Here is a 17820-nt window from a genome sequence, read left to right on the forward strand (position 1 = left end):
CTTCCATGGCCGAGTGGGGACTAGAACCCAGATCTCCCAGCTCCTAGTCCAACACTCTTGCCACTACACCACACTGTTGTCTTCCTTGATCTATTAAATATGATTCTGTGTCCCAGAAAGCCAAAGAGCCTCCTACTCACTCTTGCCTGCCAAAGTCTACAACTGCCTACTCTATTCCTATTAAAGCCATTTGTTTCCTATGACAACGCCTGTGATTACGTTTTGTGAATATAAAACCACACTACAATACTGGATATTGACATTTAGGGCAAGCATTAAATTGAGCATTTGCATTTCATAGGAAAGAACACTTCAGACCCCCATATCCTAACTCAGCGGTGGATTTTACCTTTTTGCCTAACTTCCTATGATTTTTATCACAAAAGTTCTATATTTCTGCTTAAAGCATCACAAGGAAAGAGTTGACACATGTTAACATCATGACAACCGCCATTTCTTTTTGTTTAGGTGCTTAAAATCTGACTTAAATAAAGACTTGCTTCTTGTTGACATTAATTAGGGACATCGAGGTTTTGTCCATAAATAAATGCTTGATATCTGTAATTAATTTCACCTTTATGTAGGTTTACAAAGGCAAGGAGTACTTTGGCAGGCTCCCCGTTGCTCCTTATTGAGAGCACATTTGATTTACACATTTTTACATTTTATTTACCACTCTTTATAATGTCAGCCCCAGAGCTGGGATTACACAGACATGTACATTGTTCAGTGTCTCATTACTTGATGACATAATCATCAGGGCTGGCTCACAAATGCATATTCACACTTGATTTCTTATTAGTTGATTATTCTACGCTTGACGATTCACAACTGAATGTGTGAGCTGACAGTCCTTGAAAAGCACTCTCTGAGGTGTTATTACTGAGGTGTTAATTATTCATTACTTGGGTTCATGTCGGCTCATACATGCATATACGAGCCTGCCTGGGCTTTAAGATTCTTGAGGGAGGCCCTTTTCTTCATCCCATCACTATCAGAGACATATTTGATGGTAACATGAGAGAGGGCCTTCTCGGTAGTTGCTCCCAGGCTCTGGAACACTCTGCCAAGGGAGGCCAGGCTAGCTCCATCTCTGTTCTTCTGCAGGCAAATATATTTTTATTCAAGCAGGCTTCTAATTTCTAAGCTGACTAGTTTGCTGAAATAGATTTTGATCTGGGGAGTGCTGTTCATTTTTTAAACTGATGTGTTTTTACAGATGTCTTTTTAACTGATGTGTTTTTATGTTTTAATTCTAATTCTATATATCTGTATTTTATTGTTAGCCACCTGGAGCACTATTTTTAGTGGAAAGGTGGGAGCAAAGAGTGTTGTTGCACATCCAAGACAAATAAATATATTACGGCACAAGCTTTCGTGGGTTTCCATGAAGTTACATATGCTGTAATGAATTCTGCTGTGACAGACTAATGCAGCTAACCCTCTGGAAGTTACGATACATACTTTCATGGGAATCCACAAAATACTTGTGCCATAATAAATTTATTAGCCTTAAAGGTGCCACATGACACTTGAGATCACTTGATCATTTGATGGCTCAAGATTAAATTTGTGAACTGGATACATTGAAACAGTTGTACATCTGAGGTGATATGGAAGTTCTCCCTGTGGTGTTTGTGTTATGGTGGATCAATCGTACATACATCACTTGAAAATGCTACATCCTGTGTGAATAGCTGAAGATGTATATGTGATCCAGCCCTTTAAAAAAAGTATTCATTTAATCAGCTAGAGAAGCACGTACGAATTTTCTTCAGAACCAAAACAACACATTTTCCAGACATCTCGGGTGTGGAGCAACAGCGAAACTTGCTTCTAAAAATGCCTTAGAGATGTCACTTGGAAACATGTTGCAGTGGGGAACATTTGCTGTCCTGGCCAACGCCATGTATTAAAGTAGATTGCTGATGAGATGCAGCTGTAGGGTGGACCCTTTTAGAAGCTCCAGATTTGATTGCCAAATGTAATGAAAGAAGGATGACTTCCAGCTGATTGTTGATTTTAATGTGACAGAGGTTTTGCAATGTGAATATTTCAGAGACCTTAACCCTGGATTTTGGAAAAAATAAAAAGGAGAACACTGAGGCAGTTAGAAAGGAACAACTTGAGACAACAAGGATGATAGAGATGTAACAAATGGTGGTCCACAAAATGCTGATACAAATCATAAAATAATGGATGTAGGAATGTGAGCAGAGGAGAGGGGGAAAGATGCAAGTGTACTTTTCAATGAGGCTTGTAAAAGGCCACTATCTGGTTCACCTATGATGAGTAAGAATTGTCTCCCAGGTGATCAAGCAGAGATTAAATAAATAAATAAATGCCATTTTTGAAAGTTCATGCTGTCTGTGTCTCACAACAAATAACTAATATAAGCATGTACAACTGCTGCAGACATTGGTAGTATGCCACTACTGCCCGATAGGTTTGCTGGGGCCCACGCACATAGGAAGATGAACACCAGAGGGAAATCTGTTGAGGGCCCAGGTACTTGTAGGGACCATCTTTCCCAATACCAATCATCCTGGGATTTAAGATCAGCCAGGGAGGCTTGGCTTCTGGTGCCCTTAAGGAAAGTAGCCCATGGGGCTAGCACATGTGGCAGGGCCTTTTCGGTGGCAGCACCCTGGTTGTGAAACTCTCTCCTGGTAGAGATTCAGCTGTCTTCCACATTGCTGTTATTTAGGTGCCAGTTAAAGACCTATTTATATGTGCAGGCTTTGGGGGTATAGGCAAGTGCACTATTTGTTTTTTATTTATTCTATTGATGGTTGTATTGTATTTTATTATACATTTTTAAGAGTAATGGTTTTAATGTTGTCTGTGTAGTGTAATATGTTTTATATAGGTTGGTAGCTTGGAATTTCCAGAGTGAAAGGTGGGAGTCGTAGGAAGCTACGTTCTGCGGGCACTACTACATTTGCAGCTTTTCTGCGCTTTTGCAGCAATCACAACCTATACATGATCTAAATGCACATGGCCAGGTCTGTAAGAAAAGTAGGCAAACTGAATAATTCAAAGCACCTCTTGCTTTTGGATGACTTCCTTGACAGTGTCCAAAGCGGTTTGTTTCTTTAAAAAACAACACACACCTCTTTCTGCAAGGAAAGCAACATTCAGTCAAAGTGCCAGGACGGTAAACTGATACTGCACAAGGAACAGCAGGAACTCTTGACTGCCAGCTCGAGCACTGCGGAAGAAAACTGACAAACATAAAGAGCCACTATTATTCCTTTTCATTCCTTCTCCTCTTCCACAATCTGATCCCGGCTTAGTAAACCAAGCTCTGATCACCTGGCATGGTGCTTAGGTAACAGCTTCCCTTCGTACACATTCAGTTCAGGGTGACAAAACAACAGCAACAACTCAAGAATGGATTATAAACTCGAGAATGTGAATCAGCTCAAAGACATAATTTTTCATTCCAGCTGTAAGGTCAAGCCAGGTTTGCCTAAACTGTGGTTTGTAAACGCGCTTCGGTTCATGACTTCAGATTCTGGTTTGTCAGCCAGTTGCAAACCAGGCGTCGTCTGTTTGGACATTGTGACAAATCATGGTTGGGCTTTGCAGATTACGGTTTGGCATTATGGCTGAACTGGCCCTATGTCAGAGACAGCAAAGAGTACCTATGGGGCTGATGCACACAGGCATATTCATCACCTGATGGTTGCGGCATATAGTGTTAACTGGCATGTGTGAATGAGCCATCACAAAAATCCAGACAAAGCTGCTACGTCCACTGACACTGGGTAGTACCCAATGAAATAGTTATGCAAGAAGAATCCCCTGCCTCACTTTGGGGGTCAGGGGACCCTCAAGAAACACCTGGAATGTGGGGAACTGCCAGTTCAATAAAGATTTTTTTTAAAAAATGTTAACCTCCCCACATGGGGGGGGACAGGATTTGTGGGGGGGGGGAATGGCGGAGGAAGGTTTAACCCACCCCATCCAGTGCATGAAAGTCTCCATCTGAATTGGGGCTGTGTGTGTTTACACTAGAGTAAATAGAAAGCTAGCCTTCGGCTACATGCTACACAATTAGCGTAACGCTTTCTTTGGCTGTCGATCACTGCTGTGCCCCTTCCCTCCACCACAGTGCAATGAACTACCAGAAGCCCCCTTTTTTTTCTTTTTTACTATAGAGTAGCAGGTTCATCAAAGTCGTAGATTGGCTAGTTTCTTCTCAGTGCTGTACAGCGGAGGTAGGCAACCTGCTGCCTCAGCCTAATTTCTTGTAGCCCTCAGCCTAATTTCAAAAGCCCTCTGCATGTGATCAGTTTAGACCACTGGCAAGAGCAGTCTGTGTCCCTTCCTTGGCAGCTCACTGGTCAGGAAGAAAGAGGAAGAGAGAGGTACGGGGGTGGGAGAAAGTGAAAGAGGAAAGGGGTGGTCCAGCCACTTTCAGCTCCGGTTCTACCCCCTGCCAGTGTATGGCCTGTGAGGGAATGCAGCCCTCAAGAGAAAAAAAGGTTGCCCACCCCCGCTGTACAACCAAATTCTGTTAAACATTTTACCTCAAGACGTAGTGATGGCCACCAATTTGGATGGCTGTAAAAGGGGGTTAGACAAATTCCTGGAGGAGAAGGCTATCAATGGCTACTAGTCCTGATGGCTATATGCCACCTCCAGTATCAAAGGCAGCAGGCTATATATACCAGTTGCTGGGGAACTTGAGCAGGATGGTGCTGTTGCACTCATGTCCTACCTGTTGGTTTCCCACAGGCAGTTACTTGGCCGCCGTGTGAACGAAATGCTGGACTAGATGGACCCTTGGTCTGATCCAGCATGGCTCTGCTGATGTTCTTACACATGTTTTTACTAGAGCCTGGCTGCCTCATAGCTGTCATAGACTAGCCAAGAGGGATGCTTTCCTGATTTATTTATTTTGTAATATTCTTTTCAGTTCATTGCTATCAGACACAGCGTACATAATCATCGTCTTCAACAGCAGTTATACAGTCCAGTTTTACATACCACAACTCCAAAGTACGACAAATACACTTAAGATCACATTGTCAAAAGGTCTATTGGTGCTAAGCCAGAAGGCCGGTATCTGTTCCAAAAATGGATAAATACAAACCAGTTCTGTTGAAATGTCTCCATTGTGTTATTCATTCCCTCCTGTAAATGTTTATAGGCTGTGAGTTTATTAATTTTATAATGTGTGATGTTTAATGACTGCTGTTTTGGAGGTGGCAGGTCTCTTGGAAGGCCCCGTTCCTTTTGTCTCCTCTGCTACCATTTGCACGTAGTGCTCCGTGGCTTGCTTTGAAACTGCCCGATGATCTGGTGATTCCTTTAGCAGGTTCAGGTTATTTCCACATGGCTGCTATCAATCAGCATGAAGCGGAGCTTGTTCCAGAACATACAATACCGGAGCTTGATCAGTAAGCATCATATTAGCATTTCAACCTGTCCCTGGAGAGATGAGCCTTTTGCAGCTGCAAGTTTGGCAGCCGGTTTCTGAGGTGGCCCTGAAGAAGGCATATTATTTCATTTTAGAATAAAAGACATTTGATTGAAAGGAGCATTTACATCATCTCGCTCACATGCTCCTTGTCTCCCTGCCTCCCCAGGTCCAATCACTCCAAGACTGCTCTCCCCTGTCTGTTCTTCAGTGCTTTGTCTCGTCAAGTTGAAATGAGCCAAGCTATGGATTCCCCACCAGTTCCCTTGGGAAATTAGTTCACAGTCTAGTAGTCCTTATTGTCAGGAATTTTCTTTCCAGATATTCAGCCTCTGATACATTTTCCTTTGTTCATATTCATCTCATTATCCCCGCTGCTTCTTCCCAACCCTGTATCCTGAATGATTCTTGTCTCTCTTCTTTCTACCGCCGTTTGCCTGTTCTTAATAAAAACTGGTTGCTTTGGTGTTTATCATGTATACGTTATTATGTGAAGATGTGACAAAGGGACAGATATGGAAGAGGCGGAGCCTTTGTCAGGGAAGATTTCCTAGTCTAAACTATGGATGGGAAGGGGAATTTTACCACTGTTCAGTTGTTCCATCCAAGGTTTTGCAAACATGGCCAAACGTCGCTCCTCCATGCCAACTCCAGGTCCAGATTATTATAGCATATATCTGGGCAGCACCCCACTATTTTAGCACAGTTTAGCCCCAGCAGTGACTTCTTCCATCCCTATGCAAAGTTAAGGTCTAGTTGCTTTTTCTGTGGCTCTCATCCTATTAAAGAAATCTCAGGGCCGATCTACACTGCATCCGCCATCACAACGAATTTGGTGTCATCTCAGGTTAAATGCTCTTGCATTAAAACATGATTATCCACACTCAGCCATTTTCCCTGTTGCAGTGCTTTATCAAATGTGCGAGCTCGGTTCACACTCAAGCACTGCACTGTTTTCCTGCTCTTAAAGACGGCAGCTCTCATTGGAGAATCAGAAACTCTTCCTGTTTCTGCTGATTCCACGCCCACCGCACAGCAGTGGCACGGGAGAGGCTTATCGTTTTCTGCATGTTTTCCTGGCCTGGGAAAATGACCAGCTTGTCCCTTGTCACCGCTGCAGCAGGTGGAGGTGGAGGGAAGAAGAGGCACCTATCCTCTTCTCCACCCCCACCTGCTGGAGGCCAGGGCGAGTGGCTGGGAGGTGTCTGCCAATGCTCTTTTCCCTGTGCCAGCCCTTGACAGCCAGTGTGAAGAAGAGGGGCAGTGGCAGCGGCACCCAGCGCTCGCATTTGTGGGGGCTGCTGGCATCATCAAAGTTTCAAAGCTTCACGTCGGCCTGGTCAGTAGTTGGATGGGCGACCGCCTGGGAATCAAGCTTCCTGCATTGAGCAGGGGGTTGTTCTATCCCCTCAGCATTTTTTTTTTAATGAAGGCGTTATCTTTGAAGAATTGTGGCTTCTCCACGATGTCCCCCCCCCCCAATTCAGGCATGAGCTTTGAAGATTCGAAAATTCGAAGATGTGAAGCTTCACATCTTTGAATCTTCAAAGATCATGCCTCAATTAGAAAAGAAAAAACACACATCGTGGAGAAGCCACGATCCTTCAAAGATAATGCCTTCATTAAAAAGAAAAGCCGAAGGGCTAGAAAAACCCCTGCTCAATACAGGAAGCCTGATTCCCAGGCGGCCGCCCATCCAACTACTGACCGGACCGACCCTGCTTAGCTTCTGAGATCAGACAAGTGCACGCACATCCAGCACTTTGCTTGTTGCTGAGGAAACATTGAGTGCTGAGGAAGCTATGCGATCAGTAGCCGGAAGACATCATGGGGCTGTCAAGAGCTGTGATTGGACAGGAGGGAAATACAAACACTGCCGTATATGTACAGGCAGGGGAGGGGACTATGACCAGATACAGTAGCGAAGGCAGAAAATCAGAGCACATTAAGGGGAAATACTGGGATATCAGGGTATTGAAAGCGGTAGCATGGAAGCGGGAAATTCTGGTTCCAATTCGAGGCGGGTACTGTGTAGTGTGAAAGATGGGCAGTGAAACCTCATTGAAAGTGAAAAAACCTGTAAGTGTAGATCGGCCCTCAGTCAATTAATTCTATGAGTTTGAATCTGTTAACCCAGGGCCAGCCCAACCATTAGGCAGAGTGAGGCAGTTGCCTCTAGCAGCAGAAGCTGGGAGGCAGCAGGAAGGTGTTGGAGGAGAGAGCTGTGGATCGCACACCCTGCCCTCTGTCCCCTAAGGTGGCCTGCTGCCTTTGAGTGGATGGAGAATGCTGTCCCATTGCCAGTGTTGAAGAAAGATTCCACTGCCAGTCCAGTCAGCTTTTGTACATGGAATGGGAGAAGACGCCATCTTGTCCTTCAGCTCAGGCAGTAAAATGTTTTAGGCTGGTTAACCAATCAATTAAATCTGCACAAATTATAAGTATAAATACTAGAAGAAGAAAAAGAAGCTTTGCACCCCCATCCCATCAAGTTTGCAAGTCATCCCTTCACACGAAGATGTGAATTTTAACCTGTCTAAAATGTAACATCGGAGATAAGAGCTCCTCTCAGATGCAATACTTCTTAACAGAGGCTGTTCACTGGTCATCAGCTGCAGAGGGATCAGAACCAGAACCGAATTCACATATCGCCACTGCTTTTCATTGGGAAAGGGCAGTAGTTGAATGGGTTAAAAAAGTGATTCCATGGTGGTGAGGTGGAGTGAGGGGAGGGAAGAGAAGAGAATGTCAGGAGCGCCCTAGCTGCCTTTTGCAGTCCCCTCCAATAGCCAACTCAGGACACAGACGACGAGGATTCTTTCTGAGGCTTTATTCCTTTATTCCTTTATGACTCTTTCAGATACTAATCACTAGCGACTAAGCAAGGAGCAGCACTGGGGTAGATAGCAGAGTAGCCTAAGCTCCAGGTAAGGCAATTGGTCCCCGTTTGAAGGGGAACCACAGGAAGATTCTGAACTTATGGGCTATGGAGAGATCCTCCCTCTTTCCCTTGGGTCCTCGGGACGCGACCGTTGTTTTAGCGCCAAATGAGCGGTACGCCTCCTTTTGGCGCCCTCCATCTGTCGTCGCTCCCTGCATCTGCGCTAAGCATCCAGCAAGCCCCCCTCCAGCGCTCTCTCACTGCCGGGGTCACTATCTATCCCAGGAATGCTGGCAGGAGGAATCTCTGCCAGCTGCTGTGCTTGTGAGAGATGAGCGAGCTCCTCTCCCACGGATTGCTGTTCCCCCTCAGAATCAGAATGGCTCTGGGGCTCTATGGGCTCAGTTTCCACCCTGACAGAGAAGGAGGCTCAGCCAAAGGTTGTGAAAGCATCATGGGAGATTTCTCCCTTCTTCTATTCCCCTCTCACTGTGCCACTGTGTGTCACGTACATAAGCCTCTATAAACTGCCCCCAGAAGCCTTCATAATCCTCCAGCCAATCTCTGGGTTTAAAGCCTGTCCTTTCACTATGGTCTATCTCATTCGTTTCTTCAGCCCACTCTTTCACTTTAGGGTTACACATCCTTTCCCATCTAGTTAGAAGAAGCACTATTCCATCAATTGCCAGAGTATATATATTACAACATTTTCATGCATAGATCACTCACATCAGCAGAGAAAAGAAGGGAAGGGAAGTGTGATTTTAAAGCAAAGAGCACATTAACCGGAATGACTTTTTCACTTACAGTGCAATCCTATACATGTCTACAGAGAAGCCCCATTAGAGTTCAGTGGAACTTACTCCCAGTTATGTGGGAATAGGTTCAGTGCCACGCACTGGAATTTTTGCATTAAAACAAATGTGCACTTTGTTTTAAAGGGAAAATGTGGCGACAATTTGGCACTGGTGATTTTTGGCAGCGGCAAGTGTGTGTACAGACCCCGGGGGGGGGGGGGGCAGAAACTGACCATGAGACACTCCAAAGTTACCCACTTTTGTCTTAGATAGTAGATTCTGGGCATTCATGGCCATGGAGCTTTTTCTTCCTGTTGATCTGTGGAGGAATGGCTTTGGGCCAGTTGGACTATCTGTGAATTGAGCATTGGACCAACTGGCCTGTCAATCTGTTCTTGGTATTTGGGAAGGACATGCAGTTCCCTGATCTGATCTGGGCTGCTGCAACCATACAGACAGTTTCTATCTACCTGAAGAACTAAGAGGGGAAATGGTTTACATGACCACACACCACGCAGAAGTGGGGACATATTTGTGTCTATGTAAGGCCTGGGAGGCTCTTTGCTTCTCTGGTGTTGACCTTGAGGCTCATCTTGTTATTGTGCAGCCTGAGACGCAAAGAGGCTGCACAGGATCTCTTTGGCACCATCACAAGCACTTTGGAGAAATTCATTGTCCCCATTCTGAGCACTACTCTCCCATCTGGCATGTTTCGAGGGTGGTTAAGGCCAGTGCCTGAGCTGATTTGACAAAATGGGTTACCAGAATACAGTTAGAGTGTTTCTTCCAGCTCTGGCTAATGTGGGCCTTGTATGAAACCTGGAAGAATTATTTTGTCTTTGTTAATATTCTGTTTGGTTTTATTTCTGGTGCTTTCTATAGTTAGTTTATTTTATACTGCAGCCCTACACATCATTGTAAACTATATATGAGTTCAATAGGACACTCCTATCGGCAGCTGAATATAGGACTGTAGCCTTAGGCTCTTGCATTTTAACCTTGTGCTTATTCTTTGATATTGTTGTTAACAACCCTGAAATCAATTTGCATGAAAGACAGCATATAAATATTTCAAAGAAAGGAAAGGGGTTGGATCCAGCACCGTGGTTCCGCCAGTGGGAGGATATCGCTGGTGGATGGAATTCCACGTCCTCTCCCCGCACACACAGTAGTCCCTGACGCCCCTCCAAAGCTGCTCTAGTAGGTTGGGGTGATGGGATTGTTTAGTCATGATGCCTCCTCTTAGAAAGGCAATTAGCAGAGGAAAAAACCAAAAAGGCAAAACAGCACGAGTGTTTACCAGTCCCACATGCACACAGGCTATTTTAGAACAATAAGGAGAACACACCTTTCTTTAGTGAAGAAAAGAAAACGGTTTTACTCACAAATCTTCTTGCATGTACAATGCAGGTACAGTGTAGAGTTTCAGAAGAAGTTTGTTCAGTCTGTTTTGTGTTCCATTCCATAGGCATGAACGAGAGAGCAAATGCACATGCTCCCAACAATGGTGGATGGGGGAGGGCGGGGGAGTAAGGGGAGAAGCAAAAGGAAGAAATCACAGGAAACCACATTGTAAGCTATAGAGATCCTAAGGCTGGCTGTGATCACAATTCCCATGAACGAAGTAAATGCAACATTGCCCCCTTCCAGTACCTTGCTGACGAGGTTGCAGTATTCCCAACATGGGGGACCCCAGAGGAGATTTGGAGGGTGCATGATGGGTTGCAGCAGGGGAGAGAGGATGTGGAAGTCCTATTCCTCCTGTGCTAACCTACTGCTGGCAGAACCACAATGCTGGATCCAATCCAAGGAAAAGAGAGAAAAAGTGATAGAAATCAAGGCAGGCCTTAGCCTTTCTTTCTGGCTGAGGAGAGGAGTTAAAGCAGCTGCCCATGTTCTCTTACCCATCCACATAGTATATCTACCTCTGGTTGACTGCCAGCTCCTCTTGTACCCGCTTGCAACGTTTAGAGACAGGTGGCTTTGAGAAGGCACTGGGTAAGCTTCACAGGGGGGCTGATTTTCCTGGGTGGCATTGATTTGTCCCATCTGGTAATGATGGTGAAGAACAAGTTGCTCAAGGAGACCCAGCCAACACCATATTGGAGACAGTGGCTGCTGCCAGACGAGGCTTTTGTTGTGCTATTTTCTGTCTGAGAGCATCCCCTTTTGCCAGTGCTATCAGCACTGCTTTTTAGCGGTAGATTAACATGCACGTGTGGCCCTAAACTGGTAAACCAACAAAACAACTTTTGCAGCAGCAGCAGCAATGTCAGTGTTGAAAGAGCATCTAAAATAATGCCAGGCCATATTTCTAGAGGAGCATGTTCTGCTCCCCAGGAGGAACAGCTTTCTCTAGGAAGCCTTCTCAGGGCCTTTCTGAATGGTCTCTTCTCTCTTACTGCTGCCATCCCAGTGCTGTGGACAGGTTACAGGCAGTCTACGCGGGACAAACTTCATCTGGTGTTTTCCACCCTTAAAACTCACTGCCAGAAACAGTGACTTCACCTTGCCTCAGGGTGAGTTTTTGGACAGCTTCCATGTGAGCCTGGTCAGTGCCAGATTGCTTGAGCTCATCTACATTTCTACATTTCTCTGGAGTGAGATCACTTGAGCTGTTTTGTGGTAGTACCACGGTGTGCCTAGATGATCTTCATTTCCGTCCCGGAAATGTGTTCTTACATTGGATTCCTTTGACATAAATAGATGCAATCCAGAAAGAAGAAAACACCTACCAGATTGAGACTTTGCTTTGTGACTTTTTGGGAAATAGAGCCAGGTTGTTGGTGACGTATTTCTACTAGGCCAGTATTTTGTGTCTGGATGTCCCAAGCGCAGCGCCAGCTCCAGGTTTTTTGTGGACTCTTGGGCCAGACACCATCAATGGGCCCCCTCCTTCAATGAGTCTACCTTCTCACCACCATTATCACCAGGAACTCTTTCTCCTCATCCTCTTTCTCCCTCATTGCTGCCACTTGCTTGCTTGACAGGCAGAAATCCACTGATCAAGTAGGCAGTGGCATCTACTGCTGACCCTTCTCATCATCACCATTGTCTGGGCTAGAGTGAGAGGCAGGTGAACAAGGTGGCTGCAGTAGTGAGGAGGAGAAGCAACTCCAAGGGGCTGTGGGGGCCCTTGGCACGTGCCCAACCATGCCTGCCCTTAACACTGGCCTCGCCCAAGCGGATTTTGTCTAGGAAATGCAGCCACCTCCTTTCTTAACAAGATACACTGGAGTGCTGGATCTGGAAAAGCTTCAGCAATAGGGGGTGCTTGGTGCTGGTCACAAGGGAGGCTCATCTGCATGTCAATAGCCAGAGAAGCCTTCCCAGGTAACAGCTCTGTTTCATAGCAGATCTGTCATCTCCGCTTTGGGAACAAAACATTTGGGCATGCCCATGGGTACAGGGAGTTCTCTGCTGTGTGTTCAGCAAGCCTCTCTGCTCTGATCCATCTGGAAGAAAACCAGAAGCCTCTCGTTAAAAAATATTGAAAATTAAATTTCCATCCATTTTCTCACTTTTCAATCTGTTAAATTGGCAAGAGTGCCGATAGCTATTCCATTCTAGTGCCATAGAATAAACATGATTGGAAGAGACCCAAAAATCCAGTTCAAATACACACACCCTTCACTGGACCACTTTCCTCTTTCAAAGTACGAGAAGGTGTCCTATGTTATCCTCACACCGACCCTGAATTAGTTTGAGAGACTGAGCCAAGGACATGGGGGTTGTTTCCACGCTAGAGCCCCTTAGGGCTGCCTTGCTTTTTTCCTGGCAGCTGGAAGCAGAATTGAAACAGAGTTCCAGGAAAGGTCAAGATCCTTGTATAATGTTTACTTACGAGAAAGTTCATTCTGCAAAGGTCACATCCAGTGTTAATTAAAAGCTTCCTTTTTGGAGGTTCTGCCTTTTCATTGTTTCTTGTTGAATGAGGCAGTGGAATTACTGATGAACAGTTTGCTCTTGAATAGCCTCTCCTCCAGTGCAATCCTGTACATGATTACTCAGATGTAAATCCCACTGAGTTCAGTGGTGCTTAATCCAAGAGAGGTAGGTATAGGATTGAAGCCTTAATTTGATATCTTTATTGTTTATTCTGTTTGGTGGGACATAAAATTACCGATTTCCTCTTGTTATTATTTCCTTTCCATTTTTATATAGTGGGATAGGTTTATTTCTCAATATAAAAATGAAAAGAAAAACTATGAGGAAACAGGTAATTAAAGCCTCCCCACCCCTATCCTACAGGAACAGAAAATGACAGCAAGAGCCAATTATGAAAGACTGTTTGGGAGGAAATTAATGGGCTTTTCACTGGTGATCCTGCTGTCAGAGTCAAAGGAAAGCAATAGGAGGGTGGAACCTGCAATATGGAAACTTTTAAATAAAGACACAAAGAGAAGCCCTGAAAAGCCTCAATACCGCTTTGCCTAGCCACACTGGACAAGCTGTTGCTGCAATTCCATTAAAAATGTTTTTAATGCGCACAAATTAAACATGGGAATTTGTCCATGACGTGATCTAGATTCTCCATAACAGGTGTATACAAGTGTATAAAAATAAGTAAGTGTTAGATCCGGATTTATACTGGATCAACTGCACTGATGTAAGTGCATTTCCTCACTTTCTTCCCATGGCAACCCCTCCATCTCTCTTAAAATGCTACATAGAGAGTGAAGAGGTCCTGCTGAATGGAGGAAGTTATGGTGTGGGGGGAAGAGGGGTCCCCACAAATCATGTGGAGAGACCTAATGTCAGCAGCAGTGTGCTTCCTTTCACGGAAGGAGAGAATGCTACAGAGAGAGTCATTCTGCCCCCCCCCCCGCCCCCACTGAACAGGGCAAGCTGTGGTGCAGTGCAAAGGGAAAGGGAGAGCCTTGGAAATTGGGCAGAGGCAACTTCTGTGCACAGAACCCATCCAACAACAGAAGGCAGATCCAACTCAAGATCCCCAGAGCACCTGAGGGAGGATGATAACAGAAACCCAAATTCCCCGTTTGTCTCTCGGAATCCTCTTCCACATGCCACACGTGCTGTTCTGCGCTGTTGTTCTGAACTCACACATTGGAAACTGTGACATTTCTAAGACTGGAGCATCTGTGCGTGGGCCATTTCCAAGACTGACTTTGCCATCGCTCTCCTTCGGCTGCAAACGCCCCCACGCACCAGGATGCAACAACTGAGGAAGAAGCAGGAAAAAAACAATATTGCTGAGAGCAGTGGCTTACACTTGCCAAATTCCTCATGCATGTCCTTCCTTCTTGGTACCAATCCATCTTCTGATACTATAGTGCATCTTCCATCGTGCAGTTCCCTACAATGGGTTGGATCCAGATTTAGTCATACTTAGAGGAGGCCCATTGAAAACAGTGGGATGAGTTAGTCATAACCAAAGTTCCATTAATTTCAATGAGTCTACTCTAGCTATGACTAAATCTGGATCCAACCCTATTCTTTAGAGCTATGGCAGAACCTTAAACAAGTTTGAATCCACTCTGGGTTTCAGACAGAACCAGTCAGAACTCTGAAGGAGCTATCTAAGGTCCTTTAGATTTCTGACTGGTTCTGACTGAAACCCGGAGATGAGTCACCACCCCACTGACATTGGAGCCACCAGCCTCCACTGTGGTGAGTTATACCTGCTGGCTGGGTTAGGGGTGCAGTCAAATCCCCTGCGTGTTGCTGGAACACAAAGTTACACTGGCATAGTGAATTTGTGCCAGTGTATTGATACAGCTGCACCAGCAATAGGCTGTGCTGGTCAAAACCGTATGTTACCATTGGCTGGGGGTGATGGGAGCTGTAGTCCAACTCATCTGGAGGGCATGAGGTTGGAGAAGGCTAGATTGGAGTGTTGGACTAGGACCTCAGAGGCCAGGGTTTGAATCACCACTCAGCTCGCTGGGTGCCTGTGACAGATAAGCCCCCATATTCTGATGTAGTTCAACAATGCCCCCTAGTGCATCTGGTAAGTTGGCCCTCTGCCATGAAACCTGAATGGGCTTATCTCACCCACATCTTAAGCTCTTTCATACAGTTGTTTATCCAGTTAGAACTGATTGGCTCTTTTATAAGTCAATTGTGGGTCCACCCACTAAGTAATTTTCTGATTTGCTGGCTAGGCCATTGACATCAGGAGTGTATCATGCTATTGACAAAGCAAGTCAGTCTCCACTTTTATTGAACTCCTGTTCTCATTGAGTTCAATAAAAACTCACAGAGTTCTCAGAGAGCTTGCTCACCCTTCTTTGTCTGCCAGATAACGTCTAATCAGGAGGCCAAGATGCTCTTTTTCAGATTATCCTCTCTGCAAATAACTCTGCATGTGCTCTGAAACCTTATCTACTTAGGTAGATAACATTTAACCAGCTATGTTAAATTGACTTGATTGGCTTAATTTGGAATTCTTTGTGTGTGATTGTTGCCTTTCTTTATTCTTCCTGTCTCCCCTTTTCCAAAATAAACTTTTTTTTTTTATATTTGGATATTTGGCTGTGTTGTTTTAAAATAGAATTTCTTCCTAAAACCCTTCCCCATGTGAAGGACTGCAGGGTTACAAAGCTACCATTTCTGTCCTTAGAATTTCCACAAGGGTTTTGTTTGTTTGTTTGTTTGTTTGTTAAGTTCTGTGTTTCTGGGCTTTGGGCAAGAAAATCCAAAGCATAATTCTTTTTATTTTATTTTCCAAGAGTGGGGCTGGGGGGGGGGCAAGGGGGCTTGGTTTTGGCAGAAGGGGTTATAACTCCCCAGCTGGACAGACTATTTATTTAAGTATTTTTAATCTCAATCCCTAGCCAAAAAGGTTCTCAGAACAGCTTTCATATAACCAGTAAAACAAGACACTCTCTCCCTGCAGGCTTACAATCTAAAAAGACACGACACACAAAGGAACGGGAAGGGAAAAGGGGGAAAGTAAGTCTTTTAGCAGGACTGGTGGAATGGCCCTGCTTCCCCTCTCATCTCCCTCAGTACAGCCTGCTGGAATGGCTGCTGGTGTGATGGGTGAGGGAGGGAGAGGCCTCATGTGGGTGGTCTTCAGCAGGGCAGCTTAGGGTGTGTCAGGAGGTTTGGCCTGACTGGTGGCAACTTACAGTCAGGGCTGTTTCTGGGGGTGGGGGGCGACTAGGGGGATGCCAAATTCTGGGGGTGGCAAATGACCCCCTGAAGGTGCTGCTGCTGACTGAGGCAGTATGGTGGTGGCAGTGGCACTCCACGTCCTCCTAGCTGGCAGTGAGAGTGGCAGCTGCACACCCCTGCGCTGCCCGGATGACTGTGCGAGCCAATTCCTTGCTCGGAGGGGTTCTTAGAGTGAGGCACAGCTCTCCAGAGAGCCACTCACCCAACACCTAGCTCTGAGAACCCCTCAGAGCTAGGCACGCGGTGGGGCAGGCTCTCTGGGAAGCCCCACCGGCTGCTTCTGTGCTACAGCAAATCCATTAGCAGAAGAACACCTGGCAAGGCTCTCCAGAGAGCCTGCCCAGCAACAGCCCAAATGCTTCACTGTGAGGGGTCCTTCGTAGTGAAGCATTCTGGGTGAGGTGGCCTCAGGGACTGCCTGTTCTGCTGCAGCACAGGGAATCTCCAGCACCCCGTCTCCCAGAATGCCTCCCTAGGAAGGACACTTCATGGTCGGTAAGTCAGGTGGCAGGGTGGCCAGAGAGGAGAGGAGGGGAAGAGAAGGAAGAGGTGGAGGAGGCCGCCAGGGAGGATGCCTGGGGAAGGTGAAGGGAAAGAGAAGTGGAGGCAAAGAGGAGGAGGTGATGGTGGCAGTGGCCAGGGCAGATGGGGAAGGGAAAAGAGAACAGGAAAAGGAGGAGGCCGCATTGCCAGGGCAGTCAAAAGAGAAAAGAGGGCAGCAGTGTGTCTGCCTGTGGGAAGCCAATAGGGATGTCAGAGAATTTCGCCACAAATCTCGGGGAGGCCGAATGCCAGCGCAGTGGCCAGCGTTTGCGTCCCTGCAGTCAGCCGTGATAGGCTACGTAAATGTTTACATAGCCTATCACGGCTGATTTAAAATTAAAAAAAACGCGCGTATGCAAATGGCGGCTGCCATTTCCCATGGGCGCTGCCATTTGCGTTCCTTATTTTGGCACGGCTTAGTTTACGTAAACATTTATGTAGACTAAGACGGCGAAAATAAGGGGAATGCAAATAGTGTAGCATCTGCGCTATTTGCGTTCCCCTTATTTTCACCGTCTTAGTCTACGTAAATGTTTACATAGACTAAGACGTGCCAAAATAAGGAACACAAATGGCGGCGCCCATGGGCGCCACCATTTGTGTACGCGCGTGTTTTTTTTCTTCTTTTAAATCAGCCGTGATAGGCTATGTAAACATTTACGTAGCCTATCACGGCTGACTGCAGGGACACAAACAGTGGCAGCTACGGCCGCCGCCATTTGCATCCCTGCTAGCCAGCGGCTCTGCAGAATCCCTGTGGAGCGGAGCCGGCCGGCCAGAATTTTGGGGGGGAGGGACGGAGCACCTCCCCCCCGGCCAGAATTCCGGGGGGAGGGATGGAGCGCCTCCCCCCCCCTCGAATCAATTTCACTAAAAGGTAAGTGACTTTCGTACATCCCTAGAAGCCAAAATATTATCTTGCCTAGGGCACCAAAATAGGTTGATACGGTCCTGATATCAGCAATTCTTATTGTGGGGAAAACCTTATAAAGAAAGGGTGTGCTAGGAGGAAAAATCATCTCCCTCTCCCA

Source organism: Heloderma suspectum, chromosome 5 (assembly GCF_057233095.1).
Source record: "Heloderma suspectum isolate Gila_16-S chromosome 5, 16-S_ref, whole genome shotgun sequence".
In the NCBI taxonomy this organism is placed as follows: domain Eukaryota; kingdom Metazoa; phylum Chordata; class Lepidosauria; order Squamata; family Helodermatidae; genus Heloderma; species Heloderma suspectum.